The sequence below is a fragment of the Helianthus annuus genome, chromosome 1 (genome assembly GCF_002127325.2).
Source record: "Helianthus annuus cultivar XRQ/B chromosome 1, HanXRQr2.0-SUNRISE, whole genome shotgun sequence".
Lineage (NCBI taxonomy): Eukaryota > Viridiplantae > Streptophyta > Magnoliopsida > Asterales > Asteraceae > Helianthus > Helianthus annuus.
Genome location: NC_035433.2, coordinates 128,503,105 through 128,520,251, shown reverse-complemented (window position 1 = coordinate 128,520,251; position 17,147 = coordinate 128,503,105).

Here is a 17,147-nt window from a genome sequence, read left to right as displayed (position 1 = left end):
TTCCTTAAAAGCTTGTAGCTCCTTCTAAACGCTACTTCAAATACCAAAAGCTGCAAGCTCCTAACCTAAAAGCTTCAGCTCTTTCAAACAAACAAGGTTTTTTTATTGAGTATGAGTTTTTTCTTAAAAACTTAAAGCTAGAAGCTCCTAAAAGCTTCATGCCAAACATACACCAAGTCACATAACAAAAGGATAAAAACTAAATTAAACTAAATCAATTGTCATTTGAAAATCATAATAGAAATACAATATCGTTAATAAGTGTTAATCCATTAAAATAAAAAGTCATAAATTGATATAAATATTAAAAAAATAAAAGATAACTCTACATAACATCTCTCAATTAATATAATCAAACATATAAAAAGAACGTTATAATTAGTTTACAACTGCGAAAATCCAATACAAATATAACATGTTCAACCAAATTAAATAAAAGAGTAATCACAACACATTTTGTTTGACAAAATTAATAAAGATACATGTGCCTTGCATATCAAAAAGAATATCCAACAACCTAAAACTAAGCCCATGACATGATGACACATAATATATATATATATCTTATTAACTTACATTAGAAACTAGTAATCTTCTCCAACTCATCAAGCTATGCTGTAAGTTTTCCACTGGGTCCGCACATGATCATATGTTACATGAATGCAATGTTGATAATAAATCTTTGCTATTATATTATGGATACTGTATTTTTATATATGATGATAAAAAAGTTATCTTTCATAATATGTTGTATCTAGTTTAAATATTGTGAAATAATTTACAAAAATATCGTAAAATGTTAAAGTGTTTAAAGTGTAAATAATGAACGTAAAGTATTAAAGTGTTCAATGTCCCTACTAGTCACTTTAGGAACCAACAGTGCCTAAAAGAATTCTATACATTTTGGATATGTTTGCACGTTTGAAGTCGGCCCGTGAAAAGAAACAAAAGCTAAGAAATTAAAGATAAAGGAATTGAAATTATAGAAGAAAATTGGAGGCCCAATAAGTGAATTATACTCTCTTCATCTGAGTGGTTAAGAATTAAGATCAACATAAATTCATCTTATTATATGGTTTTGGATAACAATAAAGATCAACACAAATTCATCATATTACTAGGTTTTTACCCGGGATTGCTTCCCGGGCTCGGAAAAGTTATTTAGATTAATTACTATTTGTTATTAATACGACCACATTACATCAACCATCTCATTCGATTCAACAACATTGTCTTAAAATCACTGAATTAAATCATGAACCCATATTATAGATCAAACAAAAGCACAACACGACCACATGAATAACATCATTTCCAATTTTACTTCAATGCACTTAAATGATGGGGTGATTTGGGATTTTGTAAAAATGTTTGTTCTTGTACTTCTTAACAAAATTATATAGAATTCAAGAAAACAAAACAATGACTTAAAGAACTATAGTTTAACACCCAATGTGATCGAGCAAATAGATGTTAACCAAAAGTCAAACAGTTGTTGACCAAAAGTGAAACAGATGTTCAACCAGATCCACTGTCTGCTTATATTTTAAGACTGTTTTCCTCTTCAAAACACTGTTCAACCTAACATGGGTTTCCATGAACTGTTGACCTAAAGTCAAACAGATGTTAAAACCACTGTTTGAGTTATTCAAATGTCTGTTGAATACTAAATGAGATGTTGACCAAAAGTCAATCAGATGTTTACCAAAAGTCAAACGGAGTATACTGTCTTTAGTTCACATCTCCACATTGTTTCCGTTAGACATGGACCTAATAATTTTCATGTACATATATAGTTTTAGAATCACAACTTTTATTACAGTGCTGAAAATAAAAACAGTAGCTGACTATAAGTATCAGTGGATTAAAACACTGAGCTTTAACAACAATCCTTATATAAACAGTGATTCAAGAATCTTTCTGCTCCAAAAAAAAACAATATTTTAACCCATCAGTCATTTCAATCTCCTTCAACCTCCACAAAACACAATTTTAACCCAACAGTGGTTTTAAACCACCATTTTAACCAAACAGCGGTTTCTACCACAGTTTTCAAAACAGTAGTTCCAAACATCTGTTTTCATCCATCTGTTAACCAAAATCAACAGATGTATCAACCACTGTTTTATTTTCAAATATCTGTTCCCAATAACAGAGCTTTGATCATTTAAACATACCTTTGCCAATACTACAAGCTTTTACACTCTCAAACCTAAATATTTATTTACTTAATTTAAATAACAAACATGGTTAATATTTTTAACACAACTAATTATATAAAAACTACAAGTTTCAAACAACATACAAAGTTCATCCATCTGTTAACCCAAGTCAAATGCAATTGTCAAAATTATATAAAAAATACAATTGTCAAAACAGCAAATACATTCAATAAAATACAGGATCCTAATTCCTAATCAATTGGTGAAACAGTAGTTTCGATAAATAAAGCTCCTTTCGGACCGTTGTAGTTGTCAACATGTTGGAGGTATTTCAGAAGTTCTTTGCTCAGATCAACTTCAATCATGTCCCCCCAGATGCTTGTTATCAGCCACTTGTTGTCTTAAATTATATTAGTACTTCGGCGACTATCTACATAATTAACTACACGAGGATTATTGAAAACAAACACCTTCGTCCAGCCTTCTTCTTCATATCTGAGCAAATCAGCAGTTAGCTCAGCAGACTTTCCAATAACAATCAAATGCAACCTCTTTCCGATGGTCAAAAAATGCCCTTGGCAAGGATTGACTACAATGCTCTCGGGAAAACGAAGCATTCTAAAAGTCTCACTAAGAACATCAAAAGCAACGATGTTCCTCTCACCTAGTGTATACCAATAATTTGAAACCATAAAATATATGGTTTTATCAGCATAAACTCCTGTAGACCATGAATAACGACTTGAACCATAATTGTTTACACTACCGAAATTTATTGTTCTCTAGGACTCACGACGTCGTGAGTAAACACGAGCAGCAGTTACATTACGGTAACATCTGATGTTCAACACTTTCAGATCATTGAACTGATCAAAATAAATTCCACCAGTATCAGAGTTTCGATGATGATTGTACTTGAAGTAGTCATCACACAAAACCTTATACCGCCTGATAGTTGGATTCCAAAGAATCAACTGACAGGAAATCCCTTCATTGCAAACTAACAACAAACCATTAAATGAAGATAGAATACGTAAGAAGCTAGGGTGCACATTGTTAGGAAAACTTAAGGTTTTGCTTCTAACAACATCCAAATTACCACCAACTACGTCGTCAATGACAATTGACGTGTCTTTAAAGGATAGTACTTTCTTTTGTACTGAATCTCCACTTCGGATAGCATGCATCATCTGAAATGCATCACTTGACAATTCCCTATAAAAATTCTTCGAAAGACATTTGAAACGGCCAATATCTTCTGTAGAGAGCCTGGTGAAAATCTCGTCAACAATCACTTGAAACCCAAATTTTTCCATTCTGCAGAGAGCCTTGTGAAAATCTCGTCAACAAAATTTTTGAAGATGATTAGTAGATGGATGAAAACGGTAATGACAAAAACCTCTGCCCAATGTATTTTATATACCCAATGAAGGCAGTTATAACTAAATACATCGTCAGACGAAAGAATATGAGGCGACACTCGTTAGGCTTTTAATGCATTTACATGGAAAAAAATATAAAATTAAACACGTTATTATAATTGCAATTAACCTATTCATTTACCTATAAGATGCCTTTACCATAAGACAGAAGTGATTGTTTGACGTGCATTAATTGCAAAGTACATATCCCAAGGCATTTTGAATTTGAAATTACCGGCAATTTCAAAACCACTGCTATGGTATATGTTTGCCAAAGGAAACATCTGCTAAGTTATACTTTCTTGGCTATGGGCAGTAGTTTGCTGACTATTTTTAACTATCAGTGGATTCCCAACCGTTATTGAAACACTGATGTTTAGTCAGACAATGGTCAACATGAAGACTGAGAAAACAGAAGTTGTCTTTCAGCAGTGGATAACATTTAACAATCAGATTTTTGAACCAAATCAGTGGTTGTAACAGACTTTTAAGGATTAGTGAAAACTATCATTTTTTAACTATTTTGAGGTTGTTTGACCTTAAACAGATATTTGACCTTCTATATCAGTTGTTTAGAGTTAAACAAATATTTGGACATAAAGAGATGTTTGAAATTAAACAAATGTTTAACCTTAAAAAGAAGTCGGCCCATAAACATCTGTTTGCAAAAAAAGAGAAATTTCAAGAATACTATACCCAAACAATCAAAATGAGGAGCTTAATAATCATTCAAGTGTACTTCATTTTTATTTAGTAATATAAAGATTAAACCACTGTTCAATTTATAGTACATATCAGTGATATGAAATCTAACAATCAATTTGGGGTTATATGATAAATAACGTTACATATAAACATCTCAGTGATATGAAACCTAACAAACTAACAAAGTATAAAACACTGATGTGATAAATACTGTTACATATAAATACTGTTAACATAAACAAAGGTAGAATATCTACTGTTGATGCTGAACCACTTTTGTTGTTGGACAGTGGTTCGTCTTTGAATTTGAATAGGGTTGGTCTCGAGATATAACGTATAGAGAACCACTGCTACACTAAACACTGTTACATAAGAAACACTGATACATAAATACTAAAGTTGAATCCGCTGTAGATGCTGAAACACTGCTGCTACTAAGCAGTGGTTTTCCTTTCGTTGATCAGGGTTTAGGTACATAAGTGCTTGTCTTTAACAGGGCTTTGTCTTCAACAGTGCATAGGCCGCATTAGTCAATAAGCCCATCAGTCTTTATAAGGAGCAGTGGTTAGTTATAACAGTCCTTAGCATGATCAGCTGTTATAACCACACCATAACCCTTTGAGAGGAAGCAAGTGTCCGTCTATTCATTTGAGAGGACTCGTTGCATTACATCCCTGTTGAAAATGTGAGCAGTGGATGTTTTTTAGGAAAACCAATGATTCTCAATATCAGTGGATTTCAACAATAAAAATGTGAGCCGTGACTATTTTTTAACTATCAGTGGATAGCCAATAGTGATTGTAACACAGATGTTTGGTCAGTGAGTGGTCAACATGAAGAATGAAGAAACAGAGGTTGACCATTAAACAAATCCTTGACACTATTAAACCTCTGTTGACTTACCAAACAGATATTCAGACACAATTCAACATCAACATAATCTAAATATTACTGAAACACTAAATAATAAGTAAAAATAAAACACAACATAGATTCATAAAATTAAATTTATTCATGACCTTAAAACTAAAAGTCCAATAATTACATCACATACTGAACAATATTAAAGTTCAAATCTAAGAATAACAGCAAGAATTAAGAAACTTTAGTTTCAACTCCATGGATTGTAGAACTTCTCGATGTATGTCCTTCAGCATCGCCATGAACTGCACGTCACTATCACCGCACTCTATATTACTCACAACACAAATAAGAAATAAACCTAAAATGCAAAGGTATCTTCTGAACTGTTGTAGCACATCTAAGTTTTCACGATATTGCACGAATCTATACTTTCTATAAAACCAGAAAATCTTCCTGGCGCAAGAAAACATGGCTTTCGATTTAACAAAAATCAAAAAATGCAACTCTCCCATCAAAGAAGATAGCACATGCAACTTTTCAAGATAGAAGATACATATCGTCCGTTGAAACTGCAACTCTGCCATCAAAAAAGGTAGCACATGCAACTTTTCACGATGTTGCAATAATGATACTGCAGCATCGATATTGAAAGGTTGATGTGGGATGCGAATTTTCATTGAAACGACGATGTTGAAACAATGATACTGGAACGATAACATGTAAACATAATCAACAAACATGCGAACAAAGAAGTGTAATCGGAGATAAGCGGCTGAATCATGAGAAAGATGCATTTGAGAGAGAAAGATACACTCACATATATTAGCGAGCGAGATTTGAATGTGAAACCAGATAATTATATCTTATTTATAGGATATGAATATATATTTTGAATTTCAAAATTACTGATATTATCAGTAATTACTAATCTGATTTGAAAGCAATTGTCATGATGTTTATTGGGAACTGAAAGGTAAGTAATGTATATCTTTATACCCTGCTTTATATTAAACTAACTAAATATTAGAAATGATATGTAAAGTAGGAAAAAAAAGAGAACGTCAATTTTAAATTACCATTTTGCATATTTTTTTTCTGATATTATCAGTGATCTGATTTGAAAGCAATTGTCATGATTACTTTTCTAATTTTTATCTTAACTTTAATTAAGAGATAATAACCGTCAGTTTGAAATTCACATTTTGCATATTTTAAATGTCCAAAACTCAAGAAATTAGCATTAATTAATGATTTGATTCGGAACAAATAGCCATCAAGTATTTTTTTTAATTTAACTTTAAATTTTATCACGAAAACAATGTTGGAGGAACTCTTATCTCATTGGAATGTAACGATTAGGTAAAATGGTAGTTTCATTATAATTCTAATTTTTATTTGATAATTTCAATCTATCACTAATTAACACGATCAATAATAAAAATGTGAGCAGTGGCTGTTTTTTAGGAAAACCGTTGATGGTCAATATCAATGGATGTCAACAATAAAAAGTGAGCAGTGGCTATTTTTTCCTATCAGTGGATACCCAACAGTTTTTTAAACACTGATGTTTGGTAAGAAAGTGGTCAACACGAAGATTGAAGAAACAGAGGTTGTATTTCAGGAGTGGATAACTTTTAACAATCAAATGTTTCAACCAACACAGTGGTTGTAACAGACTTTTAAACAAATGTTGGGGCTTAAACAGATGTTTCGCCTTATATATCAGTTGTCTGGAATAAAAGATGTTACATATAAACACTAATGTCATAAAAATTGTTACATATAAAACACTGAGGTGATGACATCTAACAACCTAACAGACTATAAAACACTGATGTGAAAAAACTGTTACATATAAACACTGTTAACATAAACAAAGGTCTAAGCTTAAACAGATGTTTGCCCATAAACATCTGTTTGTAAAAAAAGACCAATTTCAAGAATACTATACCCAAACAATAAAAATGAGGAGCTTAATAATCATCCAAGTGTACTTGATTTTTATTTATTAGTATAAACATGAAACAACAATGTCTTCAAATCACCGGATTAGATCATGAACCCATATTAGAGGTCAAACAAAACAACAACAGGACCACATGAATAATATCATTTCCACTTTTACTTCAATTCACTTAAATGATAGGGTGATTTGGGATTTTGTACTTGTTTAAAAAATAAGATATTGAACAAAATTCAAACAGATTTTGACCAAAAGTCAATCAAATGTTGGCTAATAGTGAAATAGATATTGACCTTAAACAGATGTTTGGTTTAAGGCCAAACATCTGTTTAAGGACAAACATCTGTTTAAGTCCAAATATCTGATACAGAAGGCGAAACATCTGTTTAAGGTCAAACATCTATTATGGCCAAACATCTGTTTAAGGTGAAACAACTGTTTAAGTCCAAACCTCTGATATAAAAGGCCAAACATCTGTTTAACCATGAACAGATGTTTAAGTTAATATGATCTACTGTGTTCTCACACTGTTTTCCTCTTAAAAGCACTGTTCAACCTAACATGGGTTTCCATTATCTATTGACCTCAATGCAAACAGATGTTCAAACAAGTGTTTGTTATTGAACTTTACAAAATTACATAGAATTCTAGAAAACCAAACTAAGAAATTTACGAATCTAAAAGCAACAATTTAAAATCTAAGAACAACACCAAGAAATTTACGAACCTAACAGCAAAAATTTAGTGCTTTAGCCTTAAAATTTAGTGCTTTTAGCTTTAAACTCCATCAAAGTACGACAATCGCCATGAACTCCACGAAAGTACTCAATGCATCAACAACATGATTTATAGAAAGCTGATCTCCCGTGAACAGACCACGATGCAGTACATGAAAACACTTCTTCAGCTGTGGAAGAGTAGCCCTGCCGTCATATACTTAATACTTAACTTTGTTCATAAAGAGCTGCTTTAAACCAAACTTTATGCTTCTTTTAATACAAAAAAGGCAGGAAACACCATTACTCTAGTAAGATAAAATCTTATCTTACAGCAATAGCAGATGCTTTCTTGCGTTTAGTAGGAACTCCTACGGCTTCTACATCATCATCATCTGCCCAGAGTCACATATAATCATCATTTAGTCACCAGCAAAAATCATTATAAACGTAGATTTAAAAATATTTCTTTGTGTTTAATTTAACTTTACGCTTCTTTAATACAAACCTATAATAACCCACAGCAGATTGAATGAATTTCAAACAACTGTGATTAGACTGAAATATAAGGCAACAATTAGAGTATACCACTTCAAAATAAAAAAAAAATCCAAAATTGGAGTAGCAAAACACACATACTTTAAACGATGTTGGAACAATGATACTGGAAACTGTAGAACAATCATCATCATCATTTGCAGCAGATCATTCACAATCATCATTTAGTGACAACTAAGATAACAAAACTTGAGTAAAAATAAAAAAAAACAAATACCATTATCAAGGGAAACTACATATCAACAATTTTTTTTTTCTGAAAATGGGTTAGAGAGAGCTTCAGTTTTCTCTCACCCTTTATGAACAAATGCCGAGTATTGAGAAGAAGAGATACATATCGTCCATTCAACTTACAACTCTCCCATCAAAGAAGGTAGCACATGCAACTTTTCACGATGTTGCAACAATTATACTACAACATCGATATTGAAAGGTTGATGTGTGATGGGAAGCTTCATTGAAACTACGATGTTGGAACAATGATACTGGAACAATGATTATATAAGTAGCAGTGGTTAGTTATAACAGTCCTTAGCAAGAAAAGCAGTGGATAGGCCTCATCAGTATTTAAGTCCATCAGTCTTTGTAAGGATCAGTGGTTAGTTATAACATTCCTTAGCATGATCAGTTGTTATAACCATTACATAACAGTCCTTAGATTGAGAGGAATAATTGCATTACATCCCTGTTGAAAAATAGAATTGATAAATTTAGGGAAAGTGAAGTTGAAATATGATAACCCAACAGTGGAGGATCTCGTTCTACAGCTTCGATAAATTAAGGGTATTCTCATATAATGGTTCCTGTTTCTTCCAAAGAATCCGCAGTTTGGACATCTGTTGTTCTTCAAACATCTATTATCTATCATCTATTATCTAATCTATCTATTATTATCTATTATATATAATAGATAGAATAGATAGAATAAATAATAATAATAGATAATAGATGTTTGAAGACAACAGATGTCCAAAGTGCCGCTTCATTAGAAGCATCTAGGAAGAATTATATGAGAATACCCCTAATTTATCGAAACTGTAGAATGAGATCTCCACTGTTGGGTTAACATCTTTCAACCTCACTTTCCCTAAATTTATCAATTCTATTTTTTAACAGGGATGTAATGTGACAACCCGAATATTCAGGTTAGTATTACGTAAATCTCACAACTCTTCAGCGCATATCCATAAGGTTGACTCCTTAAATGTTCACGTGCATTTAATCACTCGCGAAACCGTTTATGCATCTCATGGCCGTTTGGGCCTCCCCCTTTGGCCCACATAGTATATCAGACACAAAACCTATATATGTTATAGATGGGGACGGGTAATTGGGTTCCTTGTAGCCCACTCCTAAACTGTTACCTCATGTAATGGGCTCAAACCCATTCGGATTATAATACAGCCGCCATAAACAAACATATGTGAGTATTAATTGATTAATATTTGATGACACCCTTATTGTTTAGAAAAGGTAACCGGCCCAACACCTTTATTGTTTAGAAAAGGTAACCGGCCCAACACCCTTATTGTTTAGGCATATGTATTGTACTCTGAATCAAAGTGCGATTAGTTTAAATTAATAACAACCCTACCTATTTTCTGATTACGCACGGCTGTGGAGCAGACTCTTTCCCCCCTCCCCCCCCCCGTGGTGATCAGTATTCTTCCCAGCTTTCGGTTAGTATTTCATTATGTTATTGAAATCGGTTTGTTGTTATGTTATCTAGGTGAAACTATGTGCGAGTAATATGTGTATTTTATGATCGAAAACTGCATGTATATCTAATATTATCTTCAACAGTAGGGTTTAATTAGGGATATTGTATGATAATAAATGTATACTTAGTATATACGGATGTTGATGTTCTTGATGATTCAAGATTTGGGTTATAATATTAATCATTGATGTTGTGCCTTGTTTGAATGGTTACTGTGGATAATATTAACTAGTAATAGAGGTTACATATTGGGTCGATTAGCATGATGAACAATAATAGCATTTAGTTAATGATCATATTTTTGTAGCCAGTGTGACCGATTTATGATATGTTTGAATATGTGAATTGTGTCTCATAATGAGCTTTAGATGTAACTGTTTAATATGGGCAAATAATTAGAATAGAACAATGAACTAATCATTAAATAGGTGATAACAGAAAGTGGTTATGATCGGATTAATGGGATTAACATACAAATTGTGGTGGTTGATTATGTGTTACATGTTGTGACGATTTGGGGAACGGGTAACAGTGGGCCGCCTCCGGTTAAGATGAACACACACAAATTGATTTAACAACTTGGGCTGTTCGTATATTGGGCCACATAACAAGAGGATTGTACATATGGTTGGATTTGGCTAAGAAAGTTAGAACAATATTACTTATTTCGGACTTGGGCATTGGGCCGACTGGGCCGTACCCTCGGCTATAATTTGAACGGGCCTGTTTAAGACATGGGGCCGCACATGATTGATAATTAGATTTGAAACATATGGCAGTAAGTTATGTATGTATATAGTATGTTTGAACTACTATATGTTAAGTGATTATTCAATGGTGCTATGCGAATAGATTAACTATCATGACTAGAATTACATGTGTGCATTACATGTATAACAAATGTATCTTGTGCGAACATGGAATACGTGAATTAACTGTATGCGTAACGTGTGGGTTATGTGCAACTGAGATTAATTGTTGTCGGTAATCATGTTAGGACATCTGTAATCAACTATTAAGCAGTTAACTAAATCTTACCGAGCAAACCAAAGGTGAGTTCATTGCTCTTTCTCAAGCATGGATCCCAGTGAAGGGATAACGGGTAACGTTCCGATGAGGAATGCATGGGTAATGGGATGTTGGTTATTGTACTCAGTTTTCTATCATTGTAAGACCACTACATCTACCGGGTCGTTGCTTGTAGGGCAACGGGGGTTATTAGTTGATAGCGCTATTAGGTTTGGCACCTTCACGACGTTCGAGGAGAACGGGCGTGAACTAATTACCTTAAAACATGACAATCACATATTATATGGCCGTTCGGTAATCGAGTAATAACAACATCGAAACATCAAACATCATAACAACAAACAACATATCGTCTTGTAAACTGTTTTACTCACATGATCGGTAACACAACTTGGTAAACAAACACAAACCTTGAACTCACCAGCGTAGTCTGACACACTTGTTTACATGCTTGTAGGTAATTATTGAAGGAACTTGGGAGCTTGCTGTCTGATGCTGCTGGAGTGGTTGTGGTCATAATAAACAGTTATTTTGATTTGGTTTTGATACATTTACACACTTATACATTTATGCTTCCGCTCAATACTTTGGTTTTGGTTTAACTTTCAAACGATACATTTCTTTCAATTGGGTATTTCAGTGCATTATAACTTGTGTTTGATATGATTGGTGGCTCTTTGTTGGATCGTTGCACCTCCAATAGGGACATACCCTAGGTGGTAATTTGGGGGTGTGACAGTTTGGTATCAGAGCCACTGGTTATTGAGAACTCGGTTTTAAAACGTTTTCATAAAACCAGACTATAACCAAATTGATCCAAAAGATGACCATGACACTCAGCTTCAGACTGCAAGGTTCGTTCCTCGTTAGCTTATGCTTTATATGCCTAGTAAACGTAACTATATTTATAGCATGCACGACACGACATGGTAGGCATCATGACACATTGATAGTGTAACATAGCAACCGCATCTAGTAAATCCTAATCTTGTTGGTAGTGCATATTTTGTGTTGATTGGGGTGGGAGAAACTTCAAACATAAGTTAAGAAGCATCGAGAGGAGCATGCAAACCGCCTTATTATCATGGGTGCACACATAATAATAACGCGTGGTGCATGCAAATCCCAATGAGGCTTAACGAGTGTAAGAGGGGTTCTTCCCTGTTTGTGTATGAACATGGTAATTAATCGTTCTTAACGTGATAAGCCTAAACACCTTCCTCATTTTCGACTCCTAAATTAGTTCATTTCCATATATAGAAACATGAGTGGACGAGGACACGGACATGGTAGCATCAACATGACTCAGGCTGAGTTAACGAATCTGATAAACACACGTGTGGCTGAGGCTCTGGCAGCCTACCAAGCTGGTATGAACTGTACCAAATACTTTTAATCCTGTACCATGTACACAACTCTTACTCCTGTGTTGTATCTTCTTTCACTCAGCGCACCCGAACAATCAGCCTGCCTGTACGTTCAAGATGTTTATGGATTGTAAGCCACAGACCTTCAGCGGGACGGAAGGGGCTGTAGGACTATTGAGGTGGTTCGAGAAAGCCGAGTCAGTGTTCGCTATGTGCAACTGTCCCGTGGGGGACCGCGTGAAGTATGCGACAGGCACGCTTGAGGATGGTGCCTTAACCTGGTGGAATGCCCAGGTTCAGCTGCTGGGTATCGATGCAGCAAACGCTACTACTTGGGACGACTTCAAGGAATTAATGAGGGAGGAATACTGTCCTCGTGACGAGATACAGAAGCTAGAGAACGAGTATTACGATCTGAAACTGGTGGGATCTGAGGTTGAAGCGTACGTGAAGCGGTCGTATGAGTTGGCTGACTTGTGTCCGAATTTGTCTCGACCTATGTCTCGAAGGATCGAGTTATTCATCAAGGGGTTACCTCCATGAGTGAAGGGTTTGGTTACTGCTGCAAACCTCAATAACTTAACCCAGATTGTCCGGTTGACTCACAAGATTATTGATCAGGAGGTGGAAAGCAACTCACTGCCACCGCGTGTTTCTAAAGCTACTACTGCCACCACCACAGCCACTACTCCTGTCACTGATAGTAAGCGCAAGTGGGGTGATATGGACAAGGCGTCCCACTCGATTCAGCCCCAAAAGAAGACAGACACTGGCAGTACTCGCAGCTTTAGCCAATCATCTTCAGTGAATCAAAATCAGAGACCTTATGTGGGAAAGAAGCCTCAGTGTAACAAATGTGGGTTTCATCATTATGGGCAGTGTGATCGAGTTTGTCGCAGGTGCGACAAGGTAGGCCATGAGGCCAAGGATTGTAGGGCTCCTCAGCCAAAGCAGCAGCAGCAGCAGACTCAGCCGAATCAGAGACAGCAAGGGCAACAATCTCAGCAGAGTCAGGGGTCTAGAAAAGGATGTTATCAGTGTGGGGCTGAGGGACATATGAAGCGGGATTGCCCACAATTGAAACAGAATACAGGTGGTAACAACGCAGGGAGCAATGGTGGGAACAATGGGGGCAACGTGGCGCGTGGGCGTGGATTTACTATTGGAGCTGGTGAAGCTCGGAACGACGGCAATGTAGTTACTGGTACGTTCTCTTGAATGGTGTTTATGCTTCTATTTTATTTGATTCGGGTGCCGATTGGAGTTATGTGTCTACGGGGTTCAGTAGTCGTCTAGGATTGAGTCCTACGCCTCTTGTTGTTAAGCATGTAGTGGAAATAGCAAATGGTAAAACTATTGAAGCGTCTCATGTCCTCATGGGTTGCAAGGTAGATCTCTTAGGTCAAGTATTTGACATTGACCTACTCCCTGTCACTCTCGGAAGCTTCGATGTAGTTGTTGGAATGGATTGGTTATCCAAATATCAGGCGGAAATTCTCTGCAAGGAGAAAGTCGTTCGTATTCCTCTTGCTAGTGGTGAATCTTTATCGGTTCAGGGTCATCGTAGCGGTGCTACAGTAGGTATTATCTCAGCCATGAAGGCTCTAAGTTGTCTACGTAAGGGCTATCCTTCCCTCTTGGCCCTTATTACTGACTCTCAGACTGACGAAAGGAAACTCGAAGACCTCCCGGTTGTTCGAGAGTTTCCTGATGTTTTTCCTGAAGAGCTCCCTGGTTTACCCCCACATCGTCAGGTAGAATTTCAGATTGAACTCCAGCCAGGAGCGGCACCGATTGCTCGTGCTCCATACCATCTTGCACCAGGAGAGTTACAAGAATTATCGAATCAACTTCAAGAGTTACTAGACAGGGGTTTCATTCGTCCTAGCTCTTCTCCTTGGGGAGCCCCTGTATTATTTGTGAAGAAGAAGGACGGGTCTTTTCGTATGTGCATCGACTATCGCGAGCTCAACAAGGTGACGATCAAGAATCGTTATCCTCTGCCACGCATTGACGACTTGTTTGACCAGTTGCAAGGGTCAAGTTTCTATTCCAAAATCGATTTGAGGTCCGGATATCATCAGGTACGGGTTAGGGAGGAGGATGTGCCTCGAACAGCTTTTCGAACGCGGTATGGTCACTACGAGTTTCTGGTTATGCCATTTGGGATGACCAACGCACCAGCGGTCTTCATGGATCTCATGAACCACGTGTGCAAACCTTACCTTGACGACTTCGTTATCATTTTCATTGACGACATATTGATCTACTCCAAGAACAAGGAAGACCACGAGCGCCATCTTCGCCTTATTTTGGAGCTCCTGAGGAAGGAGCAGTTGTACGCAAAGTTTTCTAAGTGTGACTTCTGGATTCGGGAGGTACACTTTCTCGGGCACATCGTTAACGAAATGGGTATTCATGTGGATCCTGCCAAGATCGATGCTATTCAAAATTGGGCGGCACCAAAGAATCCTTCGGAGGTGCGTCAATTTCTTGGTCTTGCGGGATATTATCGTCGGTTTATCCGGGATTTTTCTAAGATTGCTCAACCCCTCACCGCCCTGACTCAAAAGAAAGTTGTTTATTCTTGGGGGTCGAAACAAGAAGAAGCTTTTCAGCTCTTAAAGCAGAAGTTGTGCAGCGCGCCGATTTTATCGCTACCAGAGGGTACTGAAGATTTTGTGGTTTATTGCGATGCGTCTATTCAGGGTCTCGGCTGTGTGTTGATGCAGCGAGACAAGGTGATAGCTTATGCTTCTCGACAATTGAAGGTACACGAGAAGAACTATACGACACACGACCTGGAGTTAGGAGCCGTAGTCTTTGCGTTGAAGATTTGGAGGCATTACCTGTACGGCACCAAGTGTACCATCTATACCGATCACAGGAGCCTTCAACATATCTTCGACCAGAAGGAATTGAATATGCGGCAACGTCGTTGGGTCGAGCTTTTTAATGATTATGAGTGTGCTATCAAGTATCATCCGGGTAAAGCTAATGTTGTAGCTGATGCCCTTAGTCGCAAGGAACCAAAGCAGAAGCGTGTTCGTGCCCTACAGCTTACTATTCACTCTGATTTACCTGCCCGGATTCGTTCAGCTCAGATTGAAGCGTTAAAGGAAGAAAATATCGAAGCCGAAGGATTACGAGGGCTACACAAGAAGAGGTTCGAGCAACGGTCTGACAATATCTACTACTTCATGGAACGGATATGGGTTCCTTCATTTGGTGATCTTCGGGAACTTGTGATGGACGAAGCACACAAGTCACGATATTCTATTCATCCAGGGTCTGATAAGATGTACCAGGACCTCAAGGTTTTGTATTGGTGGCCGAACATGAAAGCTATTATTGCCACCTACGTGAGTAAGTGTTTGACCTGTGCTAGGGTCAAAGCAGAGTACCAGAAGCCTTCGGGTCCACTTCAGCAGCCAGAGATACCTATGTGGAAATGGGAACAGATCGCTATGGATTTTGTTACGGGGTTACCTAGAACACAGGCTGGGAACGATACTATATGGGTGATTGTCGACCGTCTCACAAAGTCAGCACATTTCCTAGCAATCAAGGAGACAGATAAGTATTCGCAGCTCGCAGCAGTGTACCTTAAAGAGGTGGTTTCTAGGCACGGGGTGCCGACTTCTATTATTTCTGATCGAGATCCTCGTTTTACTTCGGAGTTATGGCAGGCTATGCATAAGTCATTCGGCTCACGTCTCGATATGAGCACGGCTTATCATCCACAGACGGATGGTCAGAGTGAGCGCACTATTCAGACGCTAGAGGATATGCTGCGGGCATGTGTTATTGATTTTGGGAAAGGATGGGAGAAGCACTTGCCGTTGGTAGAATTCTCCTACAATAACAGCTACCACACCAGTATCAAAGCGGCACCATTTGAGGCATTGTATGGGAGGAAGTGTCGTTCACCTCTCTGCTGGGCTGAGGTAGGTGATAGCCAGATCACAGGTCCTGAGATGGTACTCGAAACTTCAGATATGATCGTAAAAATCAGAGAACGTATGGCAGCTGCTCGTGACCGCCAGAAGGCCTATGCGGACAAGCGTGCCAAAGAGGTAGTGTTCGAAGTAGATGACCGCGTCATGCTGAAAGTCTCACCGTGGAAAGGGGTTGTACGCTTTGGGAAGCGTGGCAAGCTGAACCCACGTTATGTTGGGCCGTTTAAAGTTCTTGAGCGTATCGGTAAGGTGGCTTACATGTTGGAGTTACCTACTGAGCTGGGTAATGTTCACGACGTATTTCATGTATCACAGTTAAAGAAGTGTTATGCTGATGACCCATTAGCGGTACCTTTTCAAGAGTTAAAAGTCAACGACAAGTTACAATTTGTTGAAGAACCCATTGAGATCATGGACCGTGAGGTCAAAGTGCGTAAACACAGTCGCATTCCCATCGTTAGGGTTCGTTGGAACTCAAGACGTGGACCAGAGTTCACGTGGGAGCGCGAGGATCAGATGAAGCTAAAGTACCCTCACCTCTTTCCCAAAGACAAAGCAGAGTCAAGCAAAACTGGTGAATCTCGGGGCGAGATTCCTCTTCAAGTTGGGGATGATGTCACAACTGAGCGGAACCCGCAACAATCCTGATTTCTCACTTCGTTTCTCTCACACTTGGCGCTTGC